The following is a 17072-nucleotide window of genomic DNA, read 5'->3' as shown; positions in this document are numbered from 1 at the left end:
TAAGAGACCAGCTCAATCTGGCTGAGGGCGCTAAAACATTGCCATAAAGTATTCTGTACATCAATAGCAGACACATACCAATTTACCCGGGACATTCTACATAGCCAGTCCCAATAAGAATCAGTTCACACTAGGAAACTCATTTCTCAGCAAAATCCTGAGATGCCCAATTAGGCTTTAGACAGGAATCCCATACATATGTCCACTGGTTAGACACCTGGTGATTGAAGAGAGCCCCCTGTGGGTGTGCCATCTAACTGAACCTTACAGTTTTCCTTGTAACTCCTACAGAAAGAGTTTTTTATCCAAGTAGTGTCATCCTTTCTTTCTACCCTTGGAAAGCAATAAACACTTTGATTTAAACAGGGAACAGACAAATATAATCCTGACTAGCCAGCAGTCCAGGCAGAACTCATGCTATTCTTTAACAATTTCTTACACACAATGATGTGTTGATCATATTTTCTCCCTCCTGAAGCATTTCTTTTCCCCATCTCGCTTTCATGTTTTTGTTTTTGCCGTTACGTTTAAACCCATGGGGTTTAAACAGAGTTGCCTGCGTGAACATGTGTGTGGGGTTATTTGCTAGATCATAGGCAACTTACCAGTCAGTACAACCCTGAAAGAAAATGGACTTTCAACAGCTAGGTGGAGCCTCATGAGCCCCTCCTCCATTCCTGCTGAAATGTTGACAGCTTTGATCTTGTGCAGGTCTTGGGCAAGTAAGCATAGCTGCTATGAGTTTGTTAGTGACCAGCACCTTTTCTCAGGCCTTTACATTCTTTCCGCACCTCTTTCTATGGTGTTCCTTAGCTGTCCTGTCTTAAGTCTGAGCTCTCACTTGCGGGGGAGCAGAATAGTCAAGAAAGCCTTGTTTAAATTGTCTGGGGAGACACAGACACAGTTCTCACTGAGCACTATACAAACAGAAGCAAAGCCCCTGTGAGATACACCTCAAAAGCAGGAGATTCTGTAATAGAAAATAAATTTGAAAGAATACTTACGGAGTAAATGCTGGCATGGTTGAACTAAGTTGACAAGTGACATTCTAAGGCTGTCTGGCCCACCAGGCTCCGCTTTGGTACTGCGGGGGAGGGGCAGCAATGGATACTTTCCATCTCCGCAACCCAAGTGTTCTCTATGTCTCCAGCATGTGGAGGAGGGAAGGTTGTTCAGGTCCTTTTCTGGTAGTTCCCTCAGCCCACTGCAGGCTCCTGATCCTCCAGGTGGGGCATGTGGAGAAGCAGCCCTTCCTCTGCTGTTCTCCTGCTCTCCCCAAGGAAAGCAGACTTAGCCATCATGGTGCCTGTTCACAAGGATTTATCTCTGGGCTCCAGTTCTCAGTTCTGTGTGTTAACGGCTCTTATTCTTGTCAATAAGAATGCAGCCTTATTCTTGCCAGATAATTGCTTGTCAAAGGTTTATTTGAATTAAGTGAACAACAACAACAAAAAAAGCCCTCAGTATTCACAGCAAGCAACAAGACCACATGTGCCTTTGTTTTATTTTTCCAGTCTTTACTTTTCTTGCCCCATCTAGCAAGAAGTTCCTGGTTGGTGGCAGCTGCCCTGGTAACTGTAGTAACGGTCTATTAGGAACCTAAAATCTAAGAGAGAGCACCATGGTTTGAGTACGGTTTGTCACTCTGAAACTCATGCAGTGTCTCCAACTCTCTGTCTCTAGCCACATGACAGCCTCCACTACCTCAAGTCTCTGCCAGCAGAAAAAGACCACCACCAAATGTGGCCTTGGACCAGAAACATGAACCAAAGTAATACTCTTCTTTGCAACTTACCCAGTCTAGGGCATTGTGTTGTGAGCCACAGAAGATAGACTTTGTCACTGACCAGAGAACTGTGATTCCAAAGATGCTGGACTTGTTCTACTGTGTCCTCTAGTGTTCTGTTCCATACGTGGAAGTGTGTAGCAAAGTTGAGAAATTAAATGTTAACTTTTGTATGTACTGTATCCTCCAAAAGGCTCATGTCATGAAAGCTTGGTCCCAGAAGATGGATCCAAGGATTAATTACTCCATCACTGAGAGGCGATTGGACCATGGAGATGTGTTGTTCAGCTGTTTGCTCTGAACTGAGACATTTCCTCATGGAGGGAGGGGGGGTTCCTAAGACTAAAGAAATGAATAAAACTCACAAGGCCGAAGAAGATCCTGAAACTTAGATGATTCAGAAGGCCCCTCCCCAAGATTATATATGCACTAATAATCCGTGGAGATGTGGGAGGGAAGGAAGAAAGAAAGAAGGGAAGGAAAGGAGGGAGGGAGGGAAGGAGGGAGGGAGGGAGGAGGCCCTCTAACAACACCGTTTCTGTGAGTCATCACCCATATTGGAGTTCTCTTCTTGGCGATGCGGCAGTCTTTAAACCACCCATTTTCCTGTAAATAACCCTTCACTCGTACTCTTATAAACCAAATAAACTCATCAGTTCTCTAAGCTAGACTTTAGTGGAATCATCTTTTGGTTTGTCACTGATACCTCATCTTTGATGAATATCCATTTGCCCATGGCTTCTCAGGAAAACTCATTTGACAGAGTGCTACTATTATCAATGAGTTAATATGTTGGTTGAGGTCTTACTAAATAAGGTTTTGGAAAGTGGGGCCTGTTAGGTGGTTTTATCTTGCCTTAGCTCTTTCCTGTCTGTCTAAATTAGTTTCTTTTTCTGTAGTAATGATTAAACACCCTGACAAAAGCAACATAAAGAGGAAACAATTTATTATGGCTCCAAGTTCAGTGGCACAATTCACAGTGACAAGAACTCAAGACAGGAGAGACATGTTCACTTCGACATCCACAGTCAAGAACAGAAAGCAATGAGTGAATGCTGCTGCTCAGCAAGCATCCTCTCTCCATGCGCAGATATCAAGAATCATCCTCAGCTGCTTTTCCACCTTATTCATTTAGGTAGAGTCTCTCAATCAAACCCAAAGCCCACCAACCGGACCAGTATTGCTAGCCATCTTGCTCTGGAGGAATCCCCTGTCTCTGCCTTCTGAGACTGGAATTACAGATGGGCTACCACGCCCACGGGGCATTTAGTGGGTTCTGAGACGCCAATCTTCATACTTGCATAGTAAATACTTTGGACACAGAGCCATCTCCTCAGCAATCTTGCTTCCATTGTTGAGACATGGTCTTACCATATGGTCTAGGCTAGCCTCAAACTCATGATATTTCTGCTTCAGTTTCCCAAATGCAGGGATTAGGGGTGTTCTCCAATAAGCCTGGCAATGAGGAGCCATCTGTGAGGCACAAATCAAGCCTAGTAGTGATCTGATCTTGAACTCCTCAGCCTCTGAAACTGTAAGAAACAGATTCCCATGGCCTATTAGTTCCCAGCCTATGGTATTTTGTATCATAACAAGCCAATTGGATTTACTAAGACAATAAATAGATCTAATATTTAATTCATTCTAGCAACCTCTGCTTCATAATAAAAGGACTCAGTGTACTTAAAGTAAAACAATTACGAGTAAAGGATTTAATTTTACCTTCTGACTTTAGATGTTTCTTTTCTGTGTGACTTGTATGCTACTGGTTCCTAAATTCCTCCACCATTGTCATTTAAGTTTATTATTTGTATAGTGTATGATTTTATTTCTTTTTTTTCTTTTCCTTTATAAAACACATACAAACTATCGCTGACTATTAGAATGAAAAAATATTGGCAATTACCACGTGCTGGCCAGGACTTGAAATAACTGGAATTCTCATATATAAAACATGAAGTCATTCTGGAAAACATTCTGTATATTTCTTAGTTATATTCTTAGTGATGGAGGACCTTGGGTGTTATGATTAACAATCCAAGCACATGTATAATTCTGCAGTTCTGAGGCTGGTCTCGAACTTACTGGGTAGCCAAGCTTGACCCTGCTCCTGTCTTCACTCCCAACTGCTTGTTCTCAAAGAAGGATAGTATTTTCAACATAATTTATGGAGAAGTTTGACCTCCATAGACAAATAATAATAAAGACCCTCAATTAAAAACTCACAGTTTTAGGCCAGGCGATGGTAGTGTACACCTTTAATGCCAGCACTCAGGAGGCAGACACAGACACTTATCTCTATGAGTTTGAGGCCAGCCTAGTCTACAGAATGAGCTCCAGGACAGCCAAGGATACACAGAGAAACCCTGTCTTGAAAAAAAAAAAAATCACAGTTAAAAAGAAAATTTAATTCAAAATGAATCAGAAATTTCATTCAAAATGCTAAACTATAAACTTTGACGTAAAAGCATACAAAAATATCACTGACTGTTAGAGTGAAAAAATATTGACAATGCCACATGCTGGCCAAGATTTGAAATAACTGGGATTCTCATATATTGCTGATATAAAATACAAAGTCGTTCTGGAAAACATTTGCTATATCACCTGCAATTTCACTTCTGGGTTCTGGTTTGGAGAAATGAACACATCTCCACCCCAAAACCCACATATAAATGTAAAGAGAAGTTCCATTGATAATCACCCAAAACCAAAAGAAAAGAATCTGCCCATTGGTGAATGGACAATAAAACTTTAATGAATGACACAGCAGGAGGAACTCCTCTGCATTAGTATAAAGAAACTGTTGGAGTAAGACTGAGATGGATCCCCAAAGCATAGCTCTGAATGAAGAAGCCCTACAGGAAGAGAACACAGACTATATGCTATGAACTGAGTGTTAATATCCCTCCAAAAATTCATATGCAAAGCCTGAATTCACAATGTGGTGGCGTTCAGAGGCGTGACATGGGAGGTGACTAGGTCATGAAGGTGGTGCCCTCATAAATGGGATGAATGGCCTTATAGAAGAGCCAAACCAGACGAGCCCAGCTGAGCTGAGGGAACAGCACACAGCATTCCAACCCCTCACCCACCCAGGCATCAGAAAGATGCAAGCACTGAGCTAACGCCAACTGCAGGTGCTGGAGACAAAAACAACAGACAGGTGCCTCTTCCCAAAACTCCAGTCTCACAGAAAGTTTTCTCAATGAGCAACTTAAATAAGCCCTAGACAAAGATTTTAAAAGTATGATTATAGATATGTTCAAAGTTTTCAAAATGGACACCAATAAACTTCTGAATGGATTCAAAGATGACATGAACAATCTCCTAAGTGAATGCCAAGAGCACACACACAGCTGAGGACCTGGAAGGATAGTTCAGCAGCCAAGCACTTACTGTGTTTGCAGAGGACCCAGGTTCTGTTCCCATCTCACACCACCTGTCCCTCTAGTTTCAGGGGACCTGAGGCCCTCTTCTGACTTCCGAGGGCTCCAGACATTCACGTGGTGCCCAGACATTCATGCGGGAAAAACATGTATACACAGAAAAACAACAAAAGTCTTTAAACAGAGTTAATGACAACTAACAAAGTTAGTTAGTTAGTTAGTTAGTTAGTTAGTTAGTTAGTTAGTTAGTTAGGCTACTGGAAGAAATATGGCAGACTGAAGAGAAGAATAAACACATCCAAGAGGATACACAGAAAAAATAAATGGCATTAAGACAGTCTTCTATGCAAAAGAAGACTTAAAAAACATGGAACACTACAAAATCAGCAAAATTACAAGAATTAAATAACATTTTCAATAATAACTCTGAATATTAAAAGTTTCAGTTCCTCAATCAAAAGTGCTAAAAGATGGGGTCAAGGATAATGGTTCTTTGGTTTCACTTGAATATCAGTTGGAGTTTACATTTCCTACATAAATGAAACCTTAAAGTGTCTTAGTTCAAGGGGCTATTGAAGGTCTTTAGCAGGAGAACATGGCACTGACAAGTTTTGCCTTTTACTCTTCTCCCTTTGCTAAAAACCATTAGATTACATTCCTAAAGCAACCCAAGGTCCATTCCCTTATTTGGTAACCTCCTCCTCCTCCTCCTGAGACTGTGAGAGGACTTAATTCCAAGGGGCTAGGCAATTCTAATCAGAGCCATGTAGCCTCCGTGGACACTAGCTAATCCCAGTTAAGGTCCACTAGCTGAGGGGTCTGGAGTCTACTGTCTTACCATTCCATACAGCCCTGATCTATTCTGATTGGGCCTGGTTGATATTTGAGTAATCTGGGGCAGATTTAGTGTCTATCTATTTGGCTAATCTGATGTCATGGCAGGCTTCTTTTCTCCACTGTCTGTCTAGGCCTGTGTATCAGTTCCTTGGAGTTCAAAGAATTCCTGGGAAAGCCCCTACCTGAGGACAGTCAATCAGCTTACAGGGCTAGTTGACCAAGAGCTATGTTTATGAATGCATGGCCTTGCTGTTCCCAAAGCAAAGCACAGCCTGCCCTAACCCATCAAATTAAAGGTCAAGGCATTAGTAAAAGCCAAACATCAAGGAGTCAACAAAGTCCCCACTAACTAGGGGAAATTACCTAAGCAATCAGCCAATCCCGAGTCTCCTCATACCCTTATATTATTCTTGATCAATTAGTTTAAAAGTTACCACATAAAGCCTCTCTGACTGTCTATAAACTGAGCCTATGAAATCACGTCTGGGTCGCCATTTTGCCCTAATGGTGACCCCAGCATGCTGGTAACTTCTGCAGAATAAGCGCTCTTTGTTCTTGCTTACTACCTGAGTCTGGGGTCTTTCTCCAGTGATTCTCAGACCCTAGCGGCTGACCACCAAGGTCCAGCTTTCAAAGCACTGAAGTCCAGCAATCAAAAGCCCCCTTTGGGCTATTCTAATTAATATGCTCAATCAAAATGAACCAACTCATGAGGTTTTCCTTTTCCTTTATGAACTGCCACTTGCCTGTGGGCCACATCTGCCTCCTCTCTATCCAGAGGCAATTTTTTTGTCTCCATGGAACAAATATCTGTTGTCCCTTTTCTCTTCTCTTTTGTCCTGTCTTTGTCTCTTATTCTCTACCCTTTGTCTCTCTGGGGCAAATAAACCTCCTTTGTGCTGAGAACATGGTCTTAATGTGTCCTGGTTGTTCTTCATTCCAGCTCTAACAAAAATGACATGGACTGATGCCTAAACAATGATTGTCTGTGACAGTTTTAGAACTCTGTAGAGCAGTGGTTATCAACCTGCGGCTCACAGCCCCTTTGGGGGTGAATGACCCTTTCACAGGGGTTGCCTAAGACCATCAGAAAACACAGATATTTACATTATGATTCATAACAGTAGCAAAATTACAGTTATGAAATAGCAACAAAAATAATTTTATGACACCACAACATAATGAACTGTGTTAGTAAGTCACAGCATTAGTAAGGTTGAGAACTGTAGCTCTAGAGTCTATGATCAAGACATTAGAGCCAAGCATGTTGGATGGCACATGCTTTTAATCCCAGAACCTGGGCAGGAGAAGCAGGTGGATCTCTATGAATATGAGGTTAACCTGGTCTACATAGCAAATTCTAGGCCAGCCAGAGCTACACAGTGAGACCCTATCATAAAAAAAAAAAAAAAAGAAGAAGAAGAAGAAGAAAAAAGAAAAAAAAAACATTGGAAGGTCTCTTGTCAGTTGAGGGCCTGCTCCTTAGCTTTGTGACAGTCATTGTCATGGAGTCTTCACGTGTTCAAGACAGAACACATGTCTGGTTGTGGTTCTATAAGGGCACTCTCCCATTCATGAGGGCTTCACCTTCATGACCTAGTCACCTCCCAAAGTCACTCTCTGAATGCCACCATTTTGTGGACTCAGGCTTTGTGTAAGAATTTGGAATTATATAAACACTCAGTTCACGGCATAGAGTATATAATTAGCTGAATGGATCACAATACTGGATGTGTCTTTTTTCCTGCCTCCAAGGAACACACTTAACCACTAAAGATAGATACTACCTTTCTTATGGTGAAAGAACAGGCAAATGTATTTTAAGCAAATGATAAAACACATACTTCAGATTAAAATTAGAAGAGATAAAAAAGTCCGCTTCATATGGACAAGGGGAGCAGCCCATCAGGAAGACATTAAACATCTAAATATGTACACCTGGAGACTTAGAAAAGGATCTGTGACTAAAAGCGCTCCTGGAGGCCAGGCAGTGGTGTCTCACATCTTTAATCCCAGCACTCAGGAGGCAGAGGCAGGGGGAGCTCTGTGAGTTTGAGGCCATCTTGGACTACAGAGCTATTTCTAGGACAACCAGGGCTACACAGAGAAGCCCTGTCTTGTGGGGAGGGGGACCACTCCCCTGGCAGGGAGATACAATGTTTACCAAAGTGATTTTCTCAGGCTGAGGCTTTTCCATTGCACTTTGGATGTGCTGGCCCTTTCAGTTTCCCCAAATGTGGGAAACTCGGCTGTATAGTTTGTGGTAGTGGGGCAGCTCCGGAGGATCTGAAGGCCTTTTCCGGCCTCCACAGGCACCAGGCATACATGTGACGCACAGACATACATGCAGGCAAATACACATACAGATAAACTAAAAATAAATCTTTAAACGTATACACATTCAATATACACATTCAACACAACGGCTCCCAATTTCACAGACAAATATTGTTAGTTATGAAGTGAAATATCAACATCAATACAGCCATGTTTGAGACTTCAGTCTCCTACTCTTCCCGACGTGCAGGTTATCTGTACAAAAAATAAATAAATAAGTAGAAACACTGGAATTGTATGTCATAATAGATCAAGTGAACCTAACAAATGTGGAGGTCAGAGGTCAGAGGTCAGACAGAGGACAAGAAGTAGGAGTTAGCTCTTTCCTTCCACTATATGAGGGAAGGGAGCAGGCAAGCAGGTGACTGGAACGGTAAGCTAAGAGTTTGTAAAGTTTTTGTTGTTGTTGTTGTTGTTTTTGTTGTTTGTTTTGTTTTTCACTTGAGACAGGGTCTCTCTGTGTATCATTGGCTGGCCCGGAACCCACTATGTAGAGCAGGCTAGCCTAATAGAGATCCACCTGCCTCTGACTCCTAGGTGCTAGGACCAAAGGCATGTGCCACTGCACCCACGAGAACTCACATCTTAAACAGCAAGCACAAGGCAAAGAAAGGAAATTGGTTGGAGCCTTTAAAGTTTCAAAGCCAGAATGTCTCTGTGACATTTTTCTTCCAGCTAGACCATGCCTCCTAAGCCTTCTCAAAACAGCTAAGACCAAGTATTCAAAATGCCAGAAACTGTTGGGGGAGGAGAACATCTCACTTAAACCACCCAGTGCCCCTCACCCTCCGCCACTGGCCACTTCAGGTCACTACCTCATAAAGCAAAAGGCATTAGCCAACTTCTGCACAGGTCCCCATGGTCTTTCCATCTCAACATTGTTTAAAAGTCCAAAGCCTCTTCTGAGAGTCAAGGCAATTTCTAATTGTGACCTCCTGTAAAATAAAAAATAAAAAAAAAAAGTAAATGGCATACTTCCAACATGTAATAGTACAGAGTATATTTCCCATTCCATAAAGAAAATGCTGGACCAAAGCAAGACAAACCCAGCAAGGCCAACACCAAGTTCTACAGCTCTGTGTGCCATGCCAAAGTGCTTAGCTGATTCTACCCTTGCAGGTCTTTTGTCTGTAACACACACTTTTCTCTTTGCCTGTGTGTAGCCCTCCTTGGTAGACATCTCATAGCTCCGGCATCTCCAATATCCAGGGGTCTTCACTAAAACCCAGGCTTTGCTTTCACAGTTTCATGGAAGGCTTTCTCAGGGCTTCCACGCAGGGACTCCCCTGCCACATGCTTGTCTTCTGTGGCCCTGGGGAACCACAGAGGAAGAATCCATGATCCATTTATTCACGGATCCTCTGTGTCACACTGTCAAGTTTAGCTGCCGGCCTGACAAGTTCCTTGGCTTCTTGACTCACTTTTGCAGGAGCAAACAATCCCTGAGCCTTTCATGGCTTAGCTGGGCTGGTCTCTCCCTGAGGGCAGCTTCCCTGTGTTCCAGTGCAGGACACCTCCCTTTAATATCCTTATCTCTTTCTGAACAAGCCTTGGCTGCAACATTAAGTTTCCAGGTGCTCTTTTTCATTTCAAACTGTACATTTTACTTCTTTCTTTCTTCTCCACTTGCTCTTTTTCATTACAGAATGCCTAAGAGTGTTTATTGATAATTATATAACAGAGTCAATATTAGGCTGTCTTGAAATCTCTTCCATCAAACAAATCAGTCCATTACTTTTAAACCTAGCCCTAGGCAAGAGTAGAAGCAACCACATTTTTTTTTTCACCATCAATTAATCTCTGGAAATACCCCCACCAACACACCTAGAATCTCCCAGACAGTGGCAAATCCATCAAGGTAACAATGAAGATTAGCGTCACACAGAGCACAAAGCCGTTTTAAGCAATCCAGCTGTTTTGTTTTCATGCCCTCTTTTCATGAAGATATTCCTATTGCAGGGAAGATTGTGGAGACCCAGATCAAGATGTTTCAGTTGAGAACAGCAACTGAAGTCACTCCTGTGGTATTTTGGAAGATGGAGTGCCAGGGCAAGAGATAGCCCTTAAGAACATGCACTGCACACATTGGTCTGTTCCGTTCACCTAGACACCGCTGCCCAATGTGGTTTTACTACCTCCAAATAACACCATCAGATCAGGTTTTTATTGGGCTTTGGGCAAGGACCAGGAATTTCCAGCTTAGCAGTTATACAATTGGGTGACATCCAGCAAGGGCAAGCTTGTTACAGAGTGATTGGCTAAGTAACATAACTAACACTGAGCTAGCTATCTATAGACCTCAGGAATGTTAGGTATTTTCCTGTGCCATGAATGTTCTACTACAAGGTGGGCTGCCTAACACAGATGCCCCACTCTGACATAAAACACCTTCCCATTCTTGTCGTTAAGCAGGCTGTTTTTTGGGTGGGGGGATTTTTATGGTCTTGTTCCTGGAATTGATGACGTATGGCCTAGTTTTTCTTTTAAAGTTAGGCCTGATTCTAAAATGGAGACAAAATGAAGTTTATGTCAGCCTCATACTCTAATTACCTCACGATGAGTGGCTCCACTAGCTGCAGAACTAGTGGAGAACTAATTTTCAACATGTGAGCTTCTTTGGATATGAGGGGATACTCACATCCAAACTACACCATTAAATTAGGTCATGAGTATGGAGCCCAGTGATGACACAAGTAGTTTTCATGGCAAGAGTAGGAGACCTGACCTGGCCTGCTTTTTTTTCTGGGCCACCTGATGCCTTATGATACAGGAAAACCCTTACCAAGCAGTCACTCAACTTAACTAATACATTGCCAATTTATTTTGTCTCAGTTTCAGAGGTGTGAGACACTTAAAAATGTCAGAGGTAGAGAACCACCTCTCCTATGTTGAAAGAGGAAATCCTTACTATTGGTGTCAGTTTTTCTCAGAGACAGGACTTGCGAGACCACTGAGCCCTGTTCTGCCCAGTTGACGAACCCCAAAAGACCAGGAATAAACAGAAGTTTATTCCTGTAAATACATGAGGTTCTTTTTATTGTAAATTACAAGCTGCAGCTTGGGCCCACACACCCCCACCGCCAAAGTGGTGAGAGCCAAGCGCCCTGTTCCCAGGTTAGTTGGGTGATTTAAAGATTCTGGTCCCTCCCAGCATGCCCAAGGCAGGGGCGATTCCTGCCTGGCAAGCATCTATTGGTCAAAATGCTATATTTTGAATCGATTGGCTATAGGAAGGTTCCCAGACCATTAATGACCTGGTGTCCCTCCCTAGGGGGATGGTCCAGTTTCCTAGCAACTGTATCTCTAGTGGGTGGAGAAAGAATGCAGTGAGGTGGCCCTTCCCCTCAGGGCATTACTGTACTTCTTTACCTACGTAGTTCAGGCCTTAATAATAGCTGCTAATTTATCTTTTGGTATCTCAGCCCCTGGACAGAATCCTGAAAGGTGCTCAGAGAGCAGGCAGGCAAGGGTGGAGGGAGCGGGGGAGGAGGGGTTTGTAGGGCTGTACTTCTTGCTTGTCTCACCCTGGTTCATACCATGCTTGTTCCCAGGTTTTCTGGATGACAACTGAAAGTTTCTAACTTGCAAGACAGAGGACAGCAGAATTTAAGAAACTAACAGATAGCCCAGAGCAATCTGCAACGGGGGTTAAAAACAAAAACACAAAACACAAAAAAACAGCTTCTCTGGGAGTCACAGTGATCTCACAGAGCAATGGCACATGGAACAGCCAGTCACTTGCCTGATAGTCAAGGAATTATCCTCTAAGTTGGTGTATTTCATGGTTTCCTTAAGCGTGCTACTGTGTTTGTTGTATTCCATCTTAACCAAAACAATCTTTAGTATAATGTCCTTTTTATTGTGGGGGAGGTTCAAGACAGGATTTCTCTGTGTAGCCCTGACTGTCCTGGAACTCTCTCTGTAGACCGGGCTGGCCTTGAACTCAGAGATCTGCCTGCTCCTGCCTGCTGAGTGCTGGGATCAAAGGCATGTGTCAACACCACACAACTTAGTATATTGTCTTAATTCTGAAGTATTTAGCAGGATTTTCATTGGTTTTAAAAATTGGTTCTGTTGGGATCCGTAAGCAGGCATCTCTATGGCCAGCCCCAAGGGACCTGACAAGCTGGATATCAGGCATCTGTGAGGCCACCTACAAACTACCTGAAACCACCTTTGCTTGCTCTGGGTCACCTTATAAGAGAACTTGTGCCATCTCCAATCTCTCTCTCTCTCCCTACCCTGCCCAGAGATGTTCTCTGTGACCCCTTCCTCCTTCCCTTAATAAACCTCCCACATGGAACCAGTCACGTGGAGTGATTTGTGAACCTGTCATGTAACTTTGTTGCACAATCCTAACATTGGTGCATTGGCTGGGAATAGGTGCCTCCACCAGCCATGCCGTGTGGTGGTTACTTTTTGGTGCCAGCACCCCACCAGAGCTGCTGGAAACTTATTTCATTCCAAATCCACCCATGACCCACTCTCTAGCAACCAGACCTCTATCTTTTGCATGCAACACCAGCTGGATTGGTGAGTTCCCCACTTTGGTCAGCATAAATGCCTCTCTTGGTAGGGGAAAATGGACAGTTGTGCGTCCAGCAACTTCTTACTACCCTTTGAGATGGAGGATCCCCAAATCACAGTCTTCATTGGCTATGGTTGACCCTTTTTGCTGACCTCCATTTAGGGCTTCCTCTTTCTCTTGGGTGAGATTTTTTCCCTTTGACATGCACAGTTTTTCCCCCTCTCATGCTCACCTATGAAAATCCTAGTGCTAGTTTTGTAAACCTGTCTCCTACAGGCGGCTGTGCCCTTGGTCTCTGCCAATGCTGATGAGTTGTTGGATCAGGTATGGCCATACTACTCTACTGAACCACACCTTGCCTTTGGGATGCCTCTGGCAGGTCACTGACTCCTACCCTCCCAATGGGAACTGCCCATTCATCTGTTCCTCCAGTGACTTCACTGAGATGTCTTCTGGAAATTTTTAAAACCCTATGCATGGAGCCTGAGTTAAAGGCCTCTAAGCTCATGTGCCTCTGTAATAAAACTTGGCCTACATATTCTTTAGATAATGGTTCAAATTGGCCGTATAATGGCACATTAAATCCCAATATTTTACAGGATCTTTTTAATTACTGTCATCAATCTGGTAAATGGAAGGAGGTATCTTATGTTCAAGCTTTCTCTCTTCTCTGCTCTAAACCTTCTCTGTGTTCTTCCTGTTCTCCTACCCAACTTCTTCCAGCTATAAAGTCTTAACCTCAAGAGTTCTCTACCTTTGACCCTGCAGATGAACCTCCACCGCACCATTCTCAACCTCTGGCTTCTTCTCAATCTCCATCTACTCCCTCCTCCTCTGCTTCTTCCTCTTCTTCTTTGGCTTCTCCAGCGTCCTCACGCCCCTCCCCAGCAAAAGGCTGTCCTAGTCGTCCTACTTTGGCACCCACTTTCACCCCACCAACAGCTATTAGCCCCCCTGCTACCCACTCTCGCTATATAGCAAAGCCCACTTCTTCTACTCAACATTAAACTAGCCTCAATTCTTCCCTTGCAGGAGGTGGCCAGTGTGGATGGCTTAGTTAGGGTGCATGTTCCCTTCTCATTAATTGAACTTTCTCAAGTAGAAAAGAGACTAGAATAAAGAGACTAGAATCCTATACCTCTAACCCTTCTACTTAAAGATCTCACTCAATCTTACAGTCTTATATATGATTCTTACCAATAACCTATTACATGAGGAGCACAGGCGAGTTTGGGAACAGGCTAGAACGCATGCAGATGAGGTTCACCAAACAAACGCAGCACACCTGGTTGGGGCTGAGGCAGTGCCCGACCAGGATTCACAATGGGATTATAATACTCTAGAAGGTATTCTAGCTAAAGATCAGTTCACAACCTGCCTCCTGGCTGGTCTCCGCAAGGCTGGCCCTTAAGCCAGTTAATTATGAAAAGCTCCAGAAGATCATTCAGGACAAGAATGAAAACCCATCTCAGTTCTTACAGCGCCTTACAAAGGCCCTCTTACAACATAATAATCTAGACCCCGAAAGTACAGAGGCAACTTCTGATGACCTATTTTTTTCTCCCAGAGTTACCCTGACATCAGGGCTAGGCTTAAATGCTTGGAAAAGGAGACCTGTGACTCCACAGGCAGAAATCTTAGCACTGGCCTTTAAGGTGTACCACAGGAGGGTTGAGAAAGCCCGAAAGCAAAAATACCAAATGCTGGCCAAGGCCATCCAGCCGGCCTCAGCCACTACCCAGGCTCCCTTGCCTCCTAAGGCATGAGGACCACGGGCTGCCTCTTTCAAATGAAGTCAAGAAGGTCACTGAGCCTGGTTTTGTCCTAACCCCCAAAGGGCACCAGGGCCATGTCCAAAATGCCGCCAAGAGGGACTTTGGGGTGTTGACTGCCACCGTTTCTCCCATGATATGAGGGCATCACTCCCAGATCTCCTCCAGCTGATATCCTAGGCCTGGCTATGGATGACTGAAGGTGCCGGGGTTCTTATGCGACCACTGCCATCACTAGCAGGGAGCCACGGGTAATTATCATGGTATCAGGGTGGCCCATCTCCTTCCTTGTGGGTACCTGAGCCACTTACTCATTCCTGATGGAGTATTGGAAACCAACCTCTCCTTCTAGTTCCCCTATTATCGGGGTTGGGGGACAGCCTTGTCAGCCTCCACTACTCAATTGTATTTTCAGGGATGCTCTCTTGACTCATTCCTTTTTAGTGATGCCAACTTGTCCAGTTCCCTTACTGGAAAAGGACTTTTTAGCCAAAGTGAGAGCCTTTATCTCCTTTACTCTACCCATTCGCCTGACCCCAAGCTTGCCATCGTCCTCTCTCCTCCTTCTCCTAGCTACCCTACCTACCAGTTGTGACACATCACTTCCTTTCCCAGCCTCTTAAGTGGACCCCAAGTCTGGGATGTCCAAAACCCCTCTGTTGCTAGACACCATTCCTCTGTGATTTTTCAGCTACAGGATCCCACCTGGTATATCATCCAAGCTCAATACCCACTTTCTCTCAAGAGCCTCAGGAGACTTAAGCCTATTATCATGGACCTTCTAAGAAAAAAATTCCTTCTCCCCACTTCCTCTCCTTCTAACACTGCTATACTTGCAGTGTTACAATGGAATCAATTGCCTGGTTCAAGACCTCTGGCTTCTTAATTCTGCAGTTGTCCCCCTCCAGCCTGTTGTAGCTAACCCCTATACTCTCCTTTCCACTATCCCCTCAGTTCTGGATCTCAAGGATGCATTTTCCTCTATTCCCTTGGACATCCAGTCACAAAATAGCTTTGCCTTCACTGGACTGACCCTGACACCCTTGTTTCTACTCAGCTTACCTGGACTGTCCTACCCCAGGGGTTCCGGGACAGCCCACACCTTTTTAGCCAAGCCTTAGCCTCCGATCTACTCTCCTTATCTCTCCCTAACTCTAAACTTATACAGTATGTAGATGACCTTCTCCTCTGCAGCCCATCTCTAAAAGTTAGCCAGACTAACACCTCTGCTCTTCTAAATTTCCTATCCAGCAAGGGCTATCGGGTCTCACCCTCCAGGGTCTAATTGTCCACCTCTGAGTTCACTTACCTGGGACTGAAGAAGCTGGTTTGGTGATACACATTTTTAATCCTGGAACTCAGTTTATATACCTGGCTGGCCTCAAACTCACAGAGATCCACCTGCCTCTGCCTCTTGCATGCTAGGATTAAAGGCCACCACACCGAACTGCTGTGAGACACTGTCTTAATACAGCATCATCATCCTCTAGCTCATTTCTTTTGCATTTTGCTCATTATCAATTACTTCGATTTCTCGACATCCCACACTCCTTTGAGTGTTGGTTTTATTTGGCTACCTCACTGCCTTTAGTTCTGAAGCCAATCGTCAGTTCCTTTCTCTTATTTCATCATTCTCAAGCTTCTGATTCATAGCTCACTGACTTACAGAACACTCCTGAGCAACCTTTGAAGAAAAGTGTGCTGACTCTGTTGGAACTCTGTTTTCAAGTGAAAGAAAACTAGCTTAATCTACACGGGCTGGTCCTTGTGTGAAATCCAGGTAAAACTTGAATACAAACAACCTCAATTTCTGGAAGCAGGAAATTGTATCCCTATCCCTGAATTCTACTTTTTCTATCTTGCCTTCATACTCAGAACGCATATGTTGGGTCCTAGATTCAATCATTACCCTGATATCCTATCAGGGAGCAACGTTGTATTTCTGAAAGCTCAGGTAACCTGGATGAAGTCACAAGTCTGGCCCTCAGGGTCCTGTGCTTGGGGGCGGGGTCAAACCTTCAAAGCACAGTGTGCAGAGGAGACAGTTTACCCAAAGGAAACCGAGTTGTTACTAATAGAAAAGGAGACATCTATGCGGGACAGTCCAATGTAACAGCTATCCGTTGTTTCCTAAGATTTTTTTAATTAAATTTGAATTGATCAAAGTTAAGCTTTATTGCTACAGCTTGAAGTAGTGCAATAATAAGCATGTTGATAAATAATTAGTAAGTAATACAGACATGTTAATCTTGTTTGGGGGACACTACATTAGAACAAATGGAAAATAAACACAAAATATATCAACGGCTACCTAATTTCCTTTTTTAAAAGACAAATGGGTATCTTCTAATTTTTTTCTTCTTCCTTCCTTCCTTCCTTCCTTCCTTCCTTCCTTCCTTCCTTCCTTCCTTCCTTCCTTCCTT

At 43.7% G+C, this 17072-nt stretch overlaps 1 non-coding gene across 1 annotated transcript; it reads left to right on the top strand.

Annotated features, from left to right (window-relative positions):
- The first annotated feature begins 8144 nt into the window (after positions 1 to 8144).
- Positions 8145 to 8310, top strand: LOC129679303 (U1 spliceosomal RNA). Its single transcript, XR_008720537.1, has one exon. It is a non-coding gene; the product is annotated as a U1 spliceosomal RNA (small nuclear RNA).
- Positions 8311 to 17072: the final 8762 nt, after the last annotated feature.

Source organism: Psammomys obesus, unplaced genomic scaffold (genome assembly GCF_907164565.1).
Source record: "Psammomys obesus unplaced genomic scaffold, mPsaObe1.curated_primary_1811, whole genome shotgun sequence".
Lineage (NCBI taxonomy): Eukaryota > Metazoa > Chordata > Mammalia > Rodentia > Muridae > Psammomys > Psammomys obesus.
This window is presented reverse-complemented; position numbering and strand designations above follow the sequence as displayed.